A 19,854-nucleotide genomic window follows, 5' to 3' on the forward strand; every position below is an offset into this window, starting at 1 on the left:
ACTTGGCTTCGGAAAGCTGTCGCTGCCATGGAGTGACTGGTGAGGCCATGTGGAGCAGGATGCGCTTGTTCTGCTGGAATTGAGTGTGACCTAAGTATGGTTCTTCAGCCTAACTTGTTGCCCTTTTTTTTATACACTTTTTTTTTTTTTTTAATATATACGTAAAACTCTTTTTTAAAAAGGGAAGAAAAATCTTGTGTTTTACTGCTGTGCTGTTAAGCTTGCATGGACCTGCTGGGACAGCTGTTTGTTTGCAAGTCGTGGCAGCCGAATGCTGTAAAATTCAAATCATGTCCATATTGATTTTTTTTTTTCCCTCCCCCTTTTAAAATGATTGTATGTCTACTTTTCGCTCTTGCACCACAACAGACATCATTGCTGTGCTGAAAAAATAGGTGATCTGAACAAAGGGCTGTAAATTGGGGAAGAAATACTGGACGTCTGATCCTAACTTCTGTGTTGGTTAATCTAGAGTTTAAGCCATACAGATTTACTTACCCTAAGTGCTTACCATACTAGGGGATGAGAGAAACAACTAGTAAAAGATTGGAAAGTAGTTAAATATGCCAGCAGAAGCTTTTCTGCATATTGGATTAGTTCCCTCACCGTTAATGAAAATGTTTAACTTTCTATTTAATGCAAAAAAAAAAAAAAAAAAAAAAAAAAAAAAGGGTCCTCAGCCCCTTCCGTGCAAGATGCTGGTTGTGATTTGCTGTTTGCCTTTGATACTACTTTTCCCCCAGCGCTTCCTCAACCTGAGCTGGGTTGGGAGAAGGGCTGTGCTGGTGCCTTTTTACCCTCCTGCCCTTTCAGGAGATCATTTGCACTTGGCATCTCCTGTCCTCATGGTATGTGGTAACGTTTTGGAATATGCTGAAGAACCAGGAGTTCTGGGGTAGTGTAAAAAATCTCAGCTCAGTGAGTCATAAAGCTTTCAAATCTTTGTGGCTACTGAGGAGAAAACCAAGGAGGTGGAGATGAGAGAAGCAGCCTGGCACGCCATGAGGACGTGGTTAGTTGATTGGAGAGTTTCATGATCTGAGCCAATAGCTCTTTGTTTCATGATTGGTTAATTTGCTGTAAGTCAAGTGCTCGGGCCACACCAAATTAACACGTGAAGTTGTCTGAGCATCTGGCCTGTGTTTTCCTTGTGGTGAAGATGAGTGAGGTCATTCCCAAGGGCATCCTGGCCCATGCTGCACCCAGGTCTGAAGCAACCTCTGTGCACTCCATGTGAATCTCTCATCACCCCATCCTGTTCATGCACCTCCTGCATTCACCCCAAGTTCTTAGGGGGCTTTTTGTTGTGAATTTGCTAAATGGAAGAGGTTTGTGCTGTATAGAGCACCTGGGTGAGAAGGTTGCTCCTGGCCTCTTCCTAAATCAGCCAAATGGATGGGCTGGCCCAACCTAGTGACAGTCATTGATGAGTCAGTACACTCATGGACTGAGTTGCCTTGAGAATATTTGTGTTCAAAACATTGTCTTCACCCACTGGAGGAGCTGTGCTGGTGGATGGGCATGTTCTCACCCACTGCAGCACATGCCAGCTGGTTATCTCAGCAGTGCTGACTGGCACTAACGTGTCAAACCACCTGAACAGAGTTGTTGTTCTTGCCTTGTCTCTTCCTGGAGGATATGCCAGTTGCTTTGTGTTTTTCTTTCATGTCATTTTGGAGCTTTCTCACTGAACTCTTCTGGACTCAGCACTGAGGAAATACAGCAGCATGTCCACAGTGTGGTTAGTAAGAGATAGTATGTTGCTGGTTGGAGGCATCCTTGTCTTTCTCAACCCAAAGAGCTGAGCTCCCCAGTGCTTGCCGAGCCTGGCAGATGATTGAAGGGTTATTCGCCTTGCCAGACAAGTGGCTTCATGTTTTGCCTTCTGCATTCCTCTGGGTGAGCATTGCATAGAGATGCGCTTTCAGCTACATGCTGCTTACCTGAATCATGTCTTCCCTTTGCACGCAGCTTAAGCGCCTGGAAGTCAGGGCTGTCCCTCTCCAGGCTGCTCCATCGATGTGTGAGTGTTTTTACAAGAGGGTGAATGAAATATGTGTGGAGGGTGTGGTGGAGGAGCAGCAGGAGTGTCCGGCTCTGGTGGTTCCTGAAGGAACAGTTTTCCGAAGCTGAACCCAGTGACCCAGTTCCCAAGCTCTGGATTTGGGCTGTTACCAGGAGTTTTGCTCTGAGGCTCTTCATCCCTTCTTGCACAGGCCCTGGGTGGAAAGCTTAAAGCAATGCAGCAGCAGCAGCCAAACACCAGGGAGATAAAGAGAGGGGAAGGACTCAATTAATTCATCTAACCTGTGCCCATCCTCAGGAGAGCAGAGGAAAACACAAGAGTGATCTCCAGGTGTTAGTTGCTCCCCGCTGCTTGTTTTTCACATGGGGCTTTCATGCCAGTCTCCCCATGGTGATGAGGTGGGCTGCTGGTATATCCTGCTTCAGGGCACTGTGACAGGAGTGAGGCAATTCAAAACTGTCAAGATTGTGCCATTCGGAGGCTGATTGGGGTGGGAGAGGGTGCTGCATGAAACACCAGCAGCTGGACTCTATAGCAATATGCAAAACTCAGCTAGGGAGCTTGGCAGCTTTTTGGGAAGGCTCTGTGGGGCGTTGGTTCCTTTGATGCTTTGTAGGAATGAGGATCAGCTTGGTTTCCTGATAGAGGTCCTTCTAGCAAGCGGGGCATCCTCAGAGATGTTAAGGTTGAGCATTTGCGGGTAGACTGTCAACAAGCAGGAGAGTGCATGCACCATTTTTGGACAGGAACAAACCCGTACCCTGAGGCTGCAGAGCTGAGGCTGTGCTCTGCACCCAGGAAGCAGCTCTGCACCGCTTGGGTGGGGGGAGAAAATGGTGCTTGTCCTGAGAATCAAAGAAAAACTGGAATGTGAGAATGGGGGATTCAGAAGGGCAGTGTTCTAGGGTGGGACCTGCAGTTGTTCAGGTCTGGGATGTAAGAGGGAAAGTGCAGGGTGGTGGAAAGACCCGTGGCATTTTATGATATTCAGGTGATGTCCTGGCAGCTCAGTGCCTGTTATGGCAATGTCTGCTAGCAGCAGATCTTGCTCACAGCTCCAGCAGGGAGGAGAAGGATGGAGGAACAATCTGGAGACCATTTCCCCTACCCCAAACAAGCAAGATGAATTGCTTGCTATGGTACAGCCATGAAGGCAGCGCAGCCGGGATGTTCTCTGGCTCAGTTGTGTTGCATGACATTTAGCTTAGGCTGTGGTGGGTCTGCCCTGCTGCTGTTCCTGAGTGTTTCTCTGGAGCCACATGTCCATCATCTGGTTCATGAGTTTTATTTTGTTTTTTTCCTGGGTGCCTCTTCCTTGCTTGGCCTCAGCATCTTCTAGATGAGCGGTGCTTAGAGGAGGTGGGAACTCTGGTGTGCCATCCTGGACAGGCTGTGACAGCTGAGTCCAGTGCAGCTGTTCCCTTCAAGGATGCTTGTGTGGATGTAAACGACTGTAAATCTGTTTGTGTAAAGCTTTTCTGTCCTGCGGCTGCCAGGCACCCTTTGCACTCTCATTGCTTCATGCTGCTGCTCCTGGAAACCACAGCACCTTCTCGCCTGGGCCAAAGTTGAGGATGGGGGAGAGAGAGCTGGGAAGGTGGATACCCTCACCGTGCCTGGCTTTCACAGAAATTGCATGCAAAGGACACTTCATTTACTGCGGTTTTCTTCCCTCCGCCCCCAAGGCACTAGGAGTGTCTGGGCTGCGGCTGCATGCCCAGTGCAGGGAAGAGAGGCTGCTCCTGTTTTAATATCAGGTTAAGCTTTTCGGATGCATGATGATTTTCAGCTGCCCTGTTTTGCTTGGCACTGTTCTCTTTGCACATCCCATGCATGACTTTCAGCTGCCGTGCCTCTGCTGAGGGACACTTGCCCAGCTTGCTTATAGGCAGCCTGATGTTGGACCTCCCCCAGCTACGAGGGAGAAGAGCATCCCCATTGTGCTGCTGCCTTGAGTTTTCTCCATCAAGTCTTGTGGTCAAGTATGGGTCTTCTCCCATCCCAGTTTCTTAGCCTCCATGTGTGGGAGTCAGCAGGGTTAAGGCTGTTGGGAGTCTGGTGGTGCCAGGTGAGCGTCAGCCAAGACAAGAGCTGAACTTGCAGATCTGTAAATCATGCCAAGGACTGTTTGAACTGCACTAATCCCTGGTGCCTCCAAAGCAACCTTGTTTACAAGAGCGGGGTGCTTCAGACAGGTATTCTGACAGATATTTTACATAAGCCATTCGCTTACCAAAGCTCTCTGGGTAAGAGAGGTTGTTTTTGAGACCTCAGCCCATGTGCCGCCTCCCCACTGCAGCATTTTGGAGGCATCCTGCAAAGAGGCTGGAGGCTTTCTGGGGACAACTCAGATCCATTTATAAACTCCACCTCCTTTTATCTTCTGTAGAGAGTGCCACCTGGCAAATTGCATGTGAAATAGCTGGTGGCTCTGGAGCCATGAGAAATCTCTACCCATCACACAGAGCAAAAAGATGTCAAGGAAAATTTTTGGAGCGTGCTAAGTATTGTAATCCCTACAGTCAGTTTGCTTTTGGCTGTAGAGCTGGAAATGAGTCTTTATGCTCATCGTTTTCTCACATTTACTGTTGTATTAAATGCTGCTGCTGCTCTTCCATTCACCAGGTTCAACAAAATTTGCCATCTCAAGTGATGCAGCAGTGGTCATAGTTGTGTTCAAACCACAGTGATGTACAGTGGATTGTGATTTGGGTTACGTAGTCATGAAATTGTGCCATTCCTTTAGCTGGCATGCCAGGACTTCCCTTACATCCATAAAATACAGTATCTTCCTGGCTTTTCAAGCCATCCTATAGCATGACAGCTTTCAACATGAGAAAGAGAGCAAAGAGAAACTTTAACCTCAAAATACTCAGTGGGTGGATTTCCAAAGTGTCACTCATACTTGCATCAGAGGAAGCTCTCTTGACTTTGCACTGGGGATGAGGCTGAACTGGGTGAGAGATGTGGGAGACACTGGGTAAGAGATGTGTGGTGATGTCTTTCACAGCTGTAGCTCAGTTGCCTCATGTCCATGTTTTTTTCCCTTTGCCTCATGTTTTGGACTATGTCTTTCATTTTGATGGGAGTTAGGGTGAGACTGTGTCTTTGGGGTCTGGCGTCCCCAGTATGCCATTGGGTGTTGGATGAATTAAGGAGGGACCCATCCCTGCGGATGCCAAAAGCAGAGCTCCAGCTGTGGCAACAGTCTGCTACCATGTGTCCCGAGGTGCATGGGGTGGTGGAGAAGCCAAACAAAACACATCTAGCAGTCACCTTATCAGATAATGTCACTGGGATGTCCTTACCCAGCCCCTGGGCTGTGTTTGGTGCTGCTAATTGCAACTTCTCTTGCTGCTGAAAGTGAGAGTTTGAATCTGCTCACTCTGGGCTTCTTCCGGCTGCAGCTTTCTGGGACAGCACCAGCCCCATATCTCCAAGCCAAGCTGTCCCTGTCCAAGGCCAGGGACCAGGCTGCCCTTTGCTTGCACTAAGCCTTGGATTTGTGAGCACTAGCTATGGTTGAGGAAGGTCTTGGAAAAACACCTCTCTAGCCCTCTGCCATATAGCGAACCCTCCTGCTGCAAAAGGCTTTTGCAAAGGTTTTCTGGAGCTTGAGGGATATTCCTGTAAAGGTCAAAAACACGGCTTCTGTCCTTTCTGGTTCTGGCCTTGCTCTGTCCTGCTGGAGGATCCACAGCTCTGCTCTCCCTTGGGTGCAGCGCTTCCTGCTGAGCTGAATTGACTCAGGTTTGGGGAAAATAAACAGACCTCCTATGCCAGAGCTGGGAGTCCCATGCTGTTGCACAAGAGAGAAGGCTGTAACCAAACAACCCTTTCATCGCCTCTCTACCTGGCTCTGCAGTGCTGTAATTGTGTTGCTGTCAGATTTATAATATGCTGCATTTGGAGGACAGCTTTATGTTCTTGTTTCTAAATTCTTGTGTAACTCCAAGAGGGGAAACTACCACTAACCTTTCCATTTCATGCATGGTTTTGCTTCTGTTTGGAGTTCCATATTCTGAAAGCTTATGGGATGCTGCTGTTGGGGATGTGGTGTTGCTGAGCCTGTGCCACACATCTGAGCAGAGGAGCAGGGTGGTCTCTTACCTGAGCTCGTGGGATGCTCAGTGATTTCTCAGCACCAGCTCCAGTTCATACAGCACCCAAGGCAGGTGGATATTAACAGCTTGCCAGTGCTGATCTAACCCCAAGCCTATTAAAAGCCCATAGGATTGAGTTTTCCCCTTCCTCCTCATGCTTCCTCCCCCTCCCTCGCTTTTCAACACCAGGTTGGTGAATAAATCATCTAGGATGTGATCACACAGGAAACTCACGACTTGTATTTATTTATTTATTTTTACAGCTAAGTTAGGAAGTGAATTCAGCTCTCCAGGGTTTCAGTCCTGTGCTCTTTAATCATGAGATTCTGCATCTTTTCTACTCTGCATGTGACATGACGTCTCCTTAGCTGCATAAGCTTTTCCTCTGCTGCCTGCCCGCAGAAACAATAGATGCTGGAAATGCTCTTGAGGAACCTGAAATGTGTGGGGATTGCTTGTGGAAAATGCAGATTGGATCTATGTTAGGTCTTTTTGTTGTTGCTTTATTTACCACTTGGTTATCCTTTTCCTTCCAAGAAAAGCAAAGCCCTTGTTCTTGCAGAATTCATTGCTTCTGATGTGTTACTTGGTGGAAGTAACATGCTCAGAATGCTGCATTCCTTTGTGCATCTTCATTTTTTTTTTTTCCTTTGTCGGTGGCAGCTTAAGGGGTATAATGGGCAGATTAACAACTGTATTTGTGGAGTAACCCATCTTTGTGCAGGTCTGGCTAGAAACCAATTAAGCTTGTCTTGATCTCTAAATGAGATTTTTGTCGAATGCCTTACCCAACTGCCTTTTGCATCCATTAATAGCAGGGTGGGATGAAAATAGCTGAATGTGTAAAGATCGCATGTTGGATAAATAGAGAGGCGTTGGTTGTGGGGAGGTTCCCCGGGATCCATGCAAACTGCTGCCTCTTTGTGTGGTTGTTTTATAGCTCTGGTACTTGAAACCTGGGATTAGGTGTATTTGGCTGCCAGTGTGCAATCCCCTGCGATAGTGGGCGTGAGGTCCCAGGTGGAGCTGCTGGATAAATAGGGAATGTCCTGTGGACTTCATTAATGTGTCAGTCCCCATCCCTGGGATGAGACCAGGCTGTGTTTTGGAGCTCCTTGCGGCTCTCGGCTGTGGGTGTCCCAAAGTACCTTGTCCTGGGTGTATCCCCCCTGGCCTTGGGTTGCTTTGTAGGCTGGGAAAACCCTGTGGCTTTGTGGCACATTGCATCGCCTGGCTAGGGAACCCTGCCTGGGTGGTGGTTGCTGCTGCAGTGGTGAAAACCAGTCCAGGAACAGCACTTTGGTGCGGCGTTTTTGCAGAGAACTGACTAAATAAAGATGACTTTAATAAACCGTGCCTGCAGGGAACCCTTATATCTCTGTCCCAGGCTGTTTCTGCGTCAAGATAAGGTTGCAGAGCAGCTGGATTTGTGCTCTGCTTTGGAAGGAGTAGGTGGGGGAAGGGCAGGGGAATTTCTTTAAGGGTGCAAACGTTCATTCTGATCACCTTCATTTGTAAAGTAACTACAGACAAGCAGTGCACAGTGTAATAATACCTTCTTCTCTGAATGCCTGGCTTCTCTGTCATGACCGAACAGTGGGGAGAGTGATCTCAGGGGAAGGAGGGAAAGAAAACACCGGGTGAACTGTGCTCCTTTTGTTGGAAAGGATCCTGTTTTCCTCATCCCAGCCCTCCTGGCTGCCACCCACTGCTGCCGCCCTGCTCCAAGCCGAGAGTGTGGGCTTTGCTGGTGGTGGGTTACAGGGCGTTGGTAGCGCGATCACGTTGTTGTGCTCATGCAAGGGTGTAGCTGCTGCAGGTGCGCCATAGCATACAGGAGACCTTGATCCTCTCCTATGGGTGTGCAAACCAGCCTCTCCCTGCACGCCCCATGCTTTGCTCTCCATCACTCTGCTCTTTAAAGTTCAAAAGCTCTTGGATTACTTGTCGAAGTGCTGCTTTTTTTAATTCTCCCAGTGTAAAAGTGCCCAATGTAAGAGATGCTGGTCTAAAGAAATTCTGTGTCATGTTGAAGCACATGTGGCACATCAGGGAGGATGGTCATCTTGTGGTCTTCAACATCTTGGCACAGCCAAACCCAGTGCCTCCTTTTAGAGGGGAAACTTGGGTCAGCTTGGAAGTCCTGGGTCCACAGAGCCTGGATCCAGATGAGGCAAGTGCCTTGTGGGGTGCCATGACAAAGGCAAAAACCTCAGAAAAAAATCCAAAACTGGGATGACTGGAAGATGGTTTTGGTGCCTGGGAGGAGTGCTATGGAGAGAGGGGGTGGGATGGCGCTTTTCTACCTTTAACGCTGGGGCTGTTTTGCTTTTCGGGATATCCTTGACTGAAAAGCCAAAGAGTTTTAATGCTATTAAGACAGAAAATACTGGGTCTCCCTCAGACTTCATCCTGTTGTGGGGCTGTGCTGGCATGGTACAGCGATCTGATGTGGCGTGGTAGCCATGCCTCATGGAGATACCATCTCCTAGGAGGAAAATGTAAAAATAACACTGTCTTTGGAAGTGTCTTTGAGTTGCGTTGAGACTGCAGCAAATGAGATGGGGGAAGAAATGTTATTTGTGGAAATTAGGCAGGAAAAATGAACGCTTTTCTGGGAGGCAGATCTGAAGCAAAGGTCCTGAAGATCATGAAGGAAACATCCTCACCCTCTTCCCATACTATACTGGGGTGCAGGGGACACCCTGGAGCTGGGCTCTGGAGCAGTTAGAGGGGAGCCCCCGTTGTCCCCCATCCTCCTTTTCTTCCCTTTAGGGTGAGGAAGTGCAGCACCATGCAGGCTACGGCACCTCATTCCTTGCTGTGGCTCTAGGGTGTAGATGGGTGATGGAAACCCTTGCGAGACTGTATCCTGGCTGAGGCTTTAGGAACCTATTGGACCTGCTCCACTGCCTCTTTCTGTGTATTTTCACTTTCAGGCCTTTGATGGAGCAGGTCTGTGCCTCTTTGGCAGAACACTAAATCGTGGAGCTAGGAAGAATAAATCTGTGGAAGGTATGCTCATTGGCAAACAAGAGCTCCTGGTGTAAGCAGGCTTAGCTAATTTAATCTGCAGGGGACCTGATCTCCTTTGTCTTCCAGTTGGGTTAAATACACCCTTTGAATTGGGGTTATGGAGGCTAACTACCATTTTGATTATGCAAAACATGCTAACACAGGACACAGCTGGCTTCCTCCAAACAGAGCTGGGAAGAGACCGGTATGGGGCATCCCATATCCAAGACCCACATAGTTCTCTCCTGCTAACATGTATCTGGACCACAGCAGAGGTGCGGGATGCTTGACAGGCAGCTTCGTGGAGATCTCTAGCTCTGGGTTTCCAGGCAGTGCAGATTTTGGAAGCACTAGATCTTGCCTCATAGCCATAAGTTTTCCATTGTCTGACAGATTTTAAAGTTTAGTGGCCATGCTGAAGCTACCTGGGCATGGCTGGTGGCTTCAGGACAGGGAAAAGGGCCCTTGCCATCTTTGCAGAATTCCCAGAGGCAGCAGTTCAGTATATCTGGATGCAAAGGGATAAAAATCTGTTGGTCAGCTGCAGCAGCAATTGGAAGAAGTTTTAGTCTTGGAAGGCAAAAGGGAAATTAAATGCTAGTGGGGAAATTCGATGAGGAAAGGCTGAGAGAGTTGAGGTGGTTCAGCCTGGAGAAGGCTCTGGGGAGACCTTATTGTGTTTCAGTACTTAAAAGGTGCCTGTAAGAAAGATGGGGAGAGACTTTTTAGCAGGCCTTGTTGCTATAGGATGAGGGGTGATGGTTTTAAACAAAAAGAGGGGAGATTCAGGCTGGATCTGAGGAAAAAATCCTTTACAATGAGGGTGGTAAAATACTGGCACATGTTGCCCAGAGAGGCGGTGGATGCACCATCCCTGGAGACATCCAAGGCCAGGCTGGATGTGGTTCTGGGCAACCTGATCTAGTTGAGGATGTCACTGCTCATTGCAGGGGGTTGGACTAGATGACCTTTGGAGGTCCCTTCCAACCCAAACTATTCTGTGATCCTATGTATTAGTCCAAAGGTGCCACCTAGGAACTTACGTGCCAGGCATTAAGATCAGCAAGCTGTGGCTGTGTGTGTTGGGAGCCCCCGGTCTCTCTGTGTTGGTGCTCTGCTGGAGCTGCTGGGTGGGTCTCTGGATGCTTTATCTCCCGAGGTTTGTCTTGTGTGACAGCATCTCAGATTCTTCTGTATTTGCCCCCACGAGAGTCCTCAAAAGACCCAAAAGTCACAACAACAGGTAAGAAGCGCTGCTGCATCTGCTCTGGGGTGCCACCCTCAAAGCGAAGAGTTGCTTTATCTTTTCAGCCTTCTCTATTGCAGGCTTCAAAATAGCCAAGAAAGCAGTTCATCAGGAGAGCTTTAGGGAAATGTGGCTTCAGGGTCCCCAATATCAGCAACTTCTGAGTTAAATACCCAGTGAGAGTCATGCAGGTGACTTGTGCCAGTGTTTGCTGTAGGCTGGCAAACCACTATTTGCTGTTTGCTGATCTGCAGTATGTGACCAGCTTATCCCTGAGCAGCTGGATTTAACTCTCTTATCCACCTGCGTGCTGGCAGCCCTCCCTCAGATGATTGATTGCTTCTATTATGTTAAAAAAATATGTATTAAAAAAAAAAACCCACCAAAACTCTTGGAGAGGGATAATTAGGCTGTTTGAAGTGTTTAAGAGAATAAGTTTCTCTTTAAATATATCTATATATCATCATAGTACCTGAAAAAATGAGCTACTGACCTGTTTTATCCCTGCTTTGGCACACAGATGGAGTGGGGAGGCAGATTTTAAATAAAATGAAAGATAACTCCTCAGCTTCTGTGGTGATGCCTGAGTTTGTTAGTTCAGAAAAGCAGGAAGTTGCTTTCCAGGGTGCTCTGTGCTTTCCTGGTGTCTCAGGAGCAAAGCAGCGTTCTATCATGGTGGCAGTTTTCAGCCCTGAAAGGTGTGGGGTTGGTGAGATCTCATCTCCGCATCCTTGCGTGAGCTCTTGGGAAAGCAGAGATGTTTCCATGAGTACAGTCAGAAGAAGGTCCCTGGCAAGGGTGAAAGCCACAGTGAGTGGTAGCATGTCCTCAGCCCTCTGCCCCTTAATCCCCAGTGTCTGCTGGGCTTGGCTCCAGCCCCATGCTCTGCCTTTCCTCTCTGTCATTTCCAGTGAGTGTGGAAGTAGGTATTTGCTGGCTTTCATATTCCTGTATGACACCTTCATGGTTCACTCTGGCACGACACTGTCTTTAGGAGTGTATTTGTGCCTGTTGTGTATTGCTTTGAGTGTGCACAGGCAGCAGCTGAAGGGAAGTGTGTGGTGCTCAGGGATACTCAAGGGCTCATCTGCCTTGACTGGGTACCTGCTGTGCCACAGCGAGAGCTTACAGGTTGTTTTAGGACTGCAGCAGGGAGTGATATTCTTTCAATGCTGCTGTGCCTGGCCTTAAAGATAGTCATGATGAGGGTGATTTCTGAGACTAGGAAATCAGAAAGTGCTTAGACCCAGCAGCCAAGGGTGTAAGGACCTGCACAAAGCACATGTGCCAGCTCACTCTCCCTCTTGACTGCACTGGGAAGGGCTGACAGGGCTTGCAGCCTTTCCAGCTCTGGGCTCCACAGTGTTACTGTGCCCCCACGAGCTGTGAGTGGTGGCTGGCATCCTCTGTTTCAATCACCTGTGCCCCTTGTGCCACACACAGCTCCTCTGCTGCGAGGGGACATTTGCAAACACTGCAGTGACACAAGTCCACTTATTTTTCTTAATTCTCACCATGTAAAGGAGCCATTTTCCCTCTACTACCCACAAATCACAGGGTGGGTGCAAGCGATCTGTCCGGGGCAGCACTTCCTGGTCCACGAGGCAGAAGGGTGCTTTGGAGCTTGGAGCTGTGCTCTGAGGCTGGGAGGAGGTGAAGGACGGTGTCACACCAGGGATGTGAAACCCATTAACGTTTCATTCTGCAAGGCCAATGCGCGTGGGAGTGGCAACCCCTAAATAGTGAGTTAAGTGAATAGATGTGATGAGACACGCTTGTTTATCAAAATACTAATTGGCGCCAGGGGCATGGGGTGTGCTTTGGGGAGTAGGTGAGTCAGTGTGGCATGGTGTGGGTGACTGCGAGCGATGGGGACTGCAAACACAGCTGTGTGTGCCTGCGTGCCCTCATAACTTGAACTCACTGCTGCTGGGAGTCCCTGCCTCAGATTGCTGCCAGAGATGTGGTACCCTTTATGAATCGGCAGAGATAATTGTAGTTTTCATGTTAACAGTGGGGGAGTTCACGTAAGGCGGAGGCGTTCCTAAAAGACCTCTGCAGGTACCATCCCGGGGGCATCCAACAATGTGACTCAGTGTCTTCACTGGTGTTTAAGTATTTCTCAAATTGGCACCGATTTTAAAAGCTAGGAGATGATCTGAAGATGGGGATGCTGGGAAGTGATCCGAGGAGGTGATTTGGAGCTGTGGAAAGTGGTTTGAGCCATGATCAGCTGCACCTGCTCCTGCAAAAGGCAGTTTGCAGCTGAGCCTGCTGTGGAAGGGCAGCACCTGGCCCTGCCCTCAGTGTTGAAAGGGCTGGTTGGACTGATGAGGGCGTGGGGAAGTGCCACATGTGCATAAAAGCTGGGGAAATGCTTTGTGTTGGGGATTGTGGGTGCTTCTCTCACCTTTTTGTCAAGAAACTACAAAATGCAAGCACATATTGCTTTGTCAGTGGGGCAGTGGTGGGCATCCAGCAGTTCTTCAGTCCAGCAAGCAGTTCATGTCTGGAAGCCAAAGTCAGATGCATACTATCCAGAACAAGGCACAGGTACATCTGGATATTTATTTTTGAGCTGCATTTAACCACTGGAACAAGCACTTGCAGAAAATGGCCTTAGCCTTGCCTTGGGGTGCTAGGTCCAGACCACAGGTGGCCTTGGGAGGGAGTTTGAGCTTGATGAAAGCATGTTAAGCTATGAGTATCGAAGTGGATAAGATTAATGAGCTGCAATGCTTGGGATTCTCATACTCAAGGAGAAATCACTCTTTCAGAACAGACACTTCTAATGTGGCTTCACAGGGCTGGAGGAGGATGATGCAGAAGAGCATGGACCTGTGCCACGTCTCACCAGGCAGGCAGCCTCACCTCTCTGCCACACAGCAAGTAGACCCTGGAGGGGTGGCCGGGGCAGTGCACAGGATGCTGTTGGTGGCAGCAGCCTCCGGGTCCCACCCTGCCTGGCAGCTGCAGCCCCACACAAGCCAACAAGCAGGTGTGGATGGAGCTTCTGTGGGTGCGAAGCTGATGCCAAGCAGCATTTTTATGTGCTTGCTTGTGCCTCTGTATCATCCTCCACGGGCCCCACAAAGCCTGGTTAGAAGTGTCTGCTCTGAAAAAGTGATTTCTTCTGGAGTGTGGGACTGAAATGATAGCACTGCAACCTCTTGCTGCCAAGGATAGTCCTCATTTTGTCTTGTCCTGTTGATCTGAATGAAGTAATTTATAAGGACATTTTCCATGAATCAATAAATCCATGCTTGCTGCTGTGCCTGGGAGGCTTAATTTGCTCTAGATACTGCACTGAGTAACGCTGTCCTGATTTGCACTGCAGAGACCTGCACTTTGGGTGAGAATGGGGATATGGCTGGATCCTCTGGGAACATGCTGCAGATGGTTGATGGTACCTGGTCCCTCTTAACTGTGGGCTCCCACCTTCCAATGTGGGCTAAAGAGATCAGGGAGGGTATAAGTGCAATAGTTTTTCTAGGTATGTGTGCAGAGCTTGAGGACTTTGTCCATTGTACCAGGCAAATCCTGATGTTACAGGTCTTGGGGAAACTGAAGCCAAAAAGTAAAGGAGGGGAGGGAATGTGGCCTTTGGAAAGAGACCATGGTGTGGAAATCTCAGTTACAGGTAGGTATCCCTTTCACATCTCCATGTGAGGTTTCCTGTCAAGAGGAATTGAAAAATTCCTGTTGCGCTGCGCCACTTCCCTTTCCAAAACCTGCTTTTGTGAGCCTTTTGAAAGCGATGCACGTGTGTTTACAAAGCCTGAAAAAAGAGGCTTCAGAAATACAGCTCTGCTACACACAGAGAAGTCAGAGATGGTTCAAAGATCTCCAATCCTGAGCTTGTTTCCCTTGCTTTGCCCAAGCACCGTGGTGTGGTGAGGCTGGAGCCATGGTCGTGGATGTGTTCATCCTATTGCCAAGACCCAGGAGGACACCTTGCTTTCTGCATTGCACCATGGGCTTGGGGTTGTTGCTGGCTTGTTCCTGTTGCACAGCAGATGTTTTGGGGACCTCTGAGCTGACGGGGCATGGACAGAAGTCAGCTGTATTTGTGAGCACCCAGAGCCTGGCTCGCCATCCCACTCTGCCTGCCCAGCTGAGCCCCTGGGGCTCCACTTCTCCTTTGGATAGGCTCCAAGACTATTTTGCGTCTCTTGGAGGTCAGAGCTCATGCTGGAGAATCCAGAAATGTTCCCAGAGCCAAACCATGCCACAGCAAGTGGGTGTGTGCCTTGTCTCTGTTTCTCATTTCCTTTGTCGCTGCAGAGAGCAGTTGAGCTGCACATGGGGTTTCAGTAGGGTGTCCCTTCTTTTGTTGCTATATATTAGAAAAGTCTGTGCATGTGTTTATATTTAAAAAAAAAAGTATATATTTTAACATAGCTGATGGTGAGCTGTGCTGCTCAGGACTGGTCTGGTTGGGTGAAGGAGGGATGCTGCTCAGAGCTGCCTACCTGTTGCATTGGCAGCTGTGTGATGGTCCTGCTGGTCTGGCCATGCTTGCACTTGGAAATAACAGGTGTTGGCAGGGAGTGATCACAAACCTGCTCAAACCCAGCTTGAAAGGCTCCCTCTGATGTAAACAGGCTTTACAGTAAGCCTTGCAGCACCAACAGAGAAGCCTCATTGCTGTTATTTGTATCTCAGCCTGGCCCAAGCCTTTGCACGTGTGCCTGTCTTGCATTTTCTGTCCTATTTTTCCTGCATGCACGCTGGGATAAAACTGGTGCAGCTTCTGGTTGCAGGGCTAAATGTGGGTGTGCCACTTGCCACGCTGCTGCCCATCCTTTGGGATGCGAACGTAAGGTCAAAGCATTGTTGTGACAATGGCAAACTGGAGCAGCCATATAAAAATGTCATTTTAAATAGATGCCAGAATGGTTTCTCCTCCCTTTCCTACCCCCTGTTCCCATGTTCTTCACTGGCACTGTGTCCTTCCCCGTCCACAAGCTGGGGGCTGTCTGGATCTGGTCAGGGTTTATGTTAAAAGGGAAATGTTATGTACGTAATTAAAACGTTTTATTGCTGGGTAGAAATGGGATTTGATGCTTACTGCTGTGACTCTTTCTCATGCATGAGGGTGAACTGACTGATTACTGAGGTTTGAGATTAAATATTCCCCTGAGCTCCCCTGGCATTTAATGTGATATGGGGGAGGAGGAAGAACATCGTTTTCCTCCAAGGCAACAACAGTAAGGGAAGGTCTACTGAGCACATCCCCTTGTCTTTCTCTGCACGCTGTCTGCTGTAACAGGCACCCAGCGCTGGTGTCATGGACCACAATAAAGCAGGTGTCTTAGTCTGCATCCACGATGATGGCTGAGCTGCTGGTGGGTTTTGCCAGCTCCTCTCACCGCTAGGTTGAACATCCCATTGCATCCCAACCCATCCCCATGGCTCAGCAGCATCCCCACCTCCCTGCACCCCAGTCCTGGCTTGGATCTGAGCCCAGCAGCAGGGTAGACCTACTGTCCTGTCCTTTCTTCCTAGAAGCACAACTTACTTATTTTCCTTAATTCCTTTTAATAAAAAAAAAAAAAAAAAAGGAAAATCCTCTCTTTTTGGTTTTGATGGGAGGGGAGGAAAAACCCCAGTGTGTGCGGTGGGAGCCTTGCTGTGCAGGCGCAGGTTGGAGACACCCACCTTCACCTGCTTTCCTTGAAGTCTAATTTTAGCTGAAGGCAACAGGATTCCTCCAGGCTACAGCAGAGGTTTCCTATCAGCCTAGACCTTAAGAAACATGCATGCAAACAAAAACAACACAGAAGCATTTAGGTTTATTTGGGTGAATTCTTTTTAAAAAGGGTGTGACTTATTTCTGTGAGCAGCCCCAGCACACACTGTCTTTTTTCTGCTGCAGTCGGGTATTTCAGGTCTTCCAAGATTTAATCAGAATAATTAGTTACTGTCTGTTTGTACCTTCTGTTTTTGTTGCAGGGTTTCCAAAGGGCGTATTTATCTTCCAGAGTGCTGCTGCCTAAGTGTCACTTAATCATTAAGCATCTGTTTTCCTCAAGTTATCTGTCATGCTGCTTATGTAAGTAAATAAAATAAATTAAAAAAAAAAAAATAGAGGGTGGGGATGGTGTTGGTGGAATCTGCTTCAGGGGGTTTGTAAGGATTTTTCCTGATTGTCACGGGTTTAATTGCGAGTTCCCTTTGGTTCCCAGCCCATCATGTGGTGATCAGAGGACTGCATGTTTGAATTGGCGCTGAAAGACCCAGCCAGTTTAATGAGGTTACTTACAGCCAAGCCTTCATGTACACCCCGCTAAACTGGCAAGAGCTGTGCTACTCTCTCATTTCGGGAGCAGGGGAAAAAGAAAAAAGCTTTACAGAAATAAAGGGCTTTTGCTTTCACTTGTACAGTTGAGCCTCTGACTCCTTAACCTGGTGGTATCCTCTATGAAAGTCTCACTTATAAAAGTCTCAGCTCTGCCTGAAAATAAGTTACCACTATAAGTTTGCCAGGATTGGAAATCGGGTGTTTTACAGCCTGCATTTGCATGTATGATTGGGAGGGGGAGGGACAGGAGTGGGGACACATGGGATGGGACCGGTGATGCACACATTTCCCATCCCTCTAACATGGAAGATGAGAAAGAGACAGAAAAACACTGCAGAAGAGGATGGGATGGCTGGAAAGCCTCGCAATGAGGCACACGTGATGCTGAACCCACCCCTGGTTCATATTCAGCACCTAAATGAATCACATGATGTTTTTCCTTCAATATTTATCACCAAGAGCAGCTGAGAGTGGCCGCTGTGCTGATGACAGCGTGGGGCTGGAAGATTTGCTGCTTTTCCCTCTGTTTGCCATTCTTCCTGAGCTGGGGTAGTAGGGGTTGGGTGCGAGGGTGCTGGCTTGTCCTTGCTACCTCATTTATCACGTCTAGCATGCAAACTCTGTGGGCAAGGGCTTGGGGTGCACGCTGCTTCTGTCTTGGGTTTAGATCCTTTTAAATTAGAAGCAGCCAGTGCCATCAGCTTCTCTGCTCTCCTGTGGGACGGGAACCATAAATTTTTGAGGTCAGTAACTTTGTGTTAGCCCCTCTCAGGGATTATGGGATGTACAGCGGGGCTCTGCTCTCTTTTCACAGGCGAAGCTCATTAGAGGTATGGGGCCAGGGTGAGGGCATCAGGATCTGCAGGGCTTTGGTGGGTTCAGTAGACCCAATGAAACGCGCTTGCATGGAAGCTAAGGTTGAAGTCCATCTCCTCTCTGCATTTGTTGGGGAGAGTAAAGACAAACCACTGCAATGGGGTATGTGTTGGACTCTGTGCCACAGCAGAGCTGAAGCTGGGCAGGTTTCCCACATCCTGTTCTTCTCAGCCAGCTCCCAGGCAACAGTTTGGGGAGATGCTGGCAAATCCTATGTCCCCTCTGGGACCAACATTGTGGCTGTCACAGGTGGCACCAGGTGGCTGATGGCCCTCACTCTTTCTAGTGTGTGTCGGAAAAGTCCGACTTGATGCAAATATTCTTAAAGAAGGCTGTTGACCTGATTTTTTCCTTGATGTCTACCCACCTGGAAAGCTGGTGGAGGTTCATACGACATCTCTTGAAGCACTAGGGATGTGTGATGTGCAGCACAGCCATTGCCCAGCATGGCCCTCCAGCCACAGCAAGCAATGATGGAAGGGGTGGTGGATTTCTAATCCCCATGCTACCGGTGTCTGTTTGCCTGCTTCACTCAGCCTTTTGCAGATCTGCTTGGTTTGGGCGGAGGGAGAGGTGTGGAGGAGTAATAGAGCTGCTCGGAGTTGAGGAGGGTGAAAGCATGGAGGGGAAATGGAATGGGCAGCGTCACGGAGGCAGATGCTGGGAGGAAAAGGAGATGATTTGGCCTATTTGCCTGGTGCATTAGGAGCTGCTCAGTTAAATAAAACATTCACTAGGGAGCTACATTTGGCTTTTAAATATGGCTTTGGAGCATGGTAATGCTCAGTGTTGCGCTCTGCTTTCTGTGGCAAGCATCACCTCCTGTCCCCACCTCCCTTTGAAGAACTTCCCCCGGTTAGAAGTCCACCTTGGGGCACAGGAGGTGCAGCTTGGAGGCCATGTGCTTTCAAAAAGCCCTTCCGGTTCTCCCGAAGCTCCTTGTCACTCCAGACTGCCAGTCCCTTGGCTTCTCCCTCTCTGGCCACTGTGAGCCTCAGCGATCAAGTCTGACCACAGGTGCCCTCTCCCGTGGATGCCACTCCAGTGCAGGAGGTTTGGCACTCACTGGCTCATCTGGGGTGAGCTGACTGGTCTTCCATCACCTCTTTTTGAGCATGCCACTTAGGGCAGAGTTGATGCCTGTGTGGCTTTCCCACCCTATTGCAGGATTGTATGTTCTTTCCTTTCAGCCCCATGAAACACTCCTCAAGGAGACTGGAAAATTTTTTTTTTGTTTTTTCCTGGAATACCTTATTTCTCCAGTTGTCCCTCAGTGCAGAACTGGAAGTTCTTTGTGTACTTGGGTGTCCGGCTATCTGGTAAAGGAAATTTGCAGCACTTCCATTTTCTACAGGAATTACGTAAAACTATTTTGAGCTGTTTCCTCTCCTTGGGCCCCAGAATTACACACCTCTGTGATGGAGGATGCTACAGACACAAATCCTAAAGATAGGTATGCAAAGGATGCTTGCTCTCTGAATAGTGTCCCCCCGTGCAAGCAGACTGTGGCCACCAGGTACCACTGAGGCGCCCCCAGGCATGGCGGGGGAAGGTTTGAGAGGAGCACACACCCCTTTTCCTCATAAAACTCCAAACAAGAGGCTTGGCCTGGTTTAGATTTAGATAGAAGCTAAAGTTTCAGGAGGGCTCTGAATGGGATAATGGCTTTGATCATGGCAGGCTGAGATCAAGGGAGGGCTTTTAGGTTTGCTGGATCAGCTGGAAAATATATTGTAGTGTCTAGACTTTATCATCCTCAAGCAAGGGTTTTTTTTCAACTCTACAAAAGGTCTAATCAAAAGCCCACATAAAGTTGATAGGAGGGCTCCTTGGAGAGGAGCCTGCTCTGTGTTTTCTTTGTATCCAGAAGTAAGTTGAAGGAGGTGAAGATCAGCTTTGGACTTTGAAGGACTTCTGAGACCCTGCTTTGCAGGCGCTGCCACTTCTGATGGGCCCTTTGGTGTGGGTGGAAGCTGTTGTGTCAGCAGCGGGGTGAGGAGGCTGGGGACAGGGACCTGCCATGTGACAGTCCCCAGAGTGGTTGGTTTTTGCAGCTGAGCACTGCTGAGACCTTGCTGCTTGCCCTTTGGCTGCTGTGGTTTGGGTCAGCTGCTAAGACCAGCATCTCCCACAACCATCTCAGTTTTGGCTGTGTGATAACAACAAATGTTCATGTTTGTTGGTGTTTAGACAGAACTTAAGCATTTCTTGCTTCAATGTATAAAATGTATGTTTTTCTCTCTTTGCTTTCCATGAGTGTTTTTTAAATTTTTCCTTTTACTTT

The 19,854-nt window shown here is 48.6% G+C and overlaps 1 protein-coding gene across 5 annotated transcripts in view; it reads left to right on the plus strand.

Annotated features, from left to right (window-relative positions):
- Positions 1–19,854, plus strand: part of DAAM1 (dishevelled associated activator of morphogenesis 1) — a 96,658-nt gene that overhangs the window by 3,055 nt on the left and 73,749 nt on the right. For all 5 annotated transcript variants that reach the window (XM_030482614.1, XM_030482612.1, XM_030482616.1 and 2 more), the window contains exon 2: positions 16,346–16,445. The gene's annotated coding sequence lies outside the window, so the exon portion shown is untranslated. The remainder of the gene's footprint in view (positions 1–16,345; positions 16,446–19,854) is intronic.

The sequence above is a fragment of the Strigops habroptila genome, chromosome 4, assembly GCF_004027225.2.
Source record: "Strigops habroptila isolate Jane chromosome 4, bStrHab1.2.pri, whole genome shotgun sequence".
Taxonomy (NCBI): Eukaryota; Metazoa; Chordata; class Aves; order Psittaciformes; family Psittacidae; genus Strigops; species Strigops habroptila.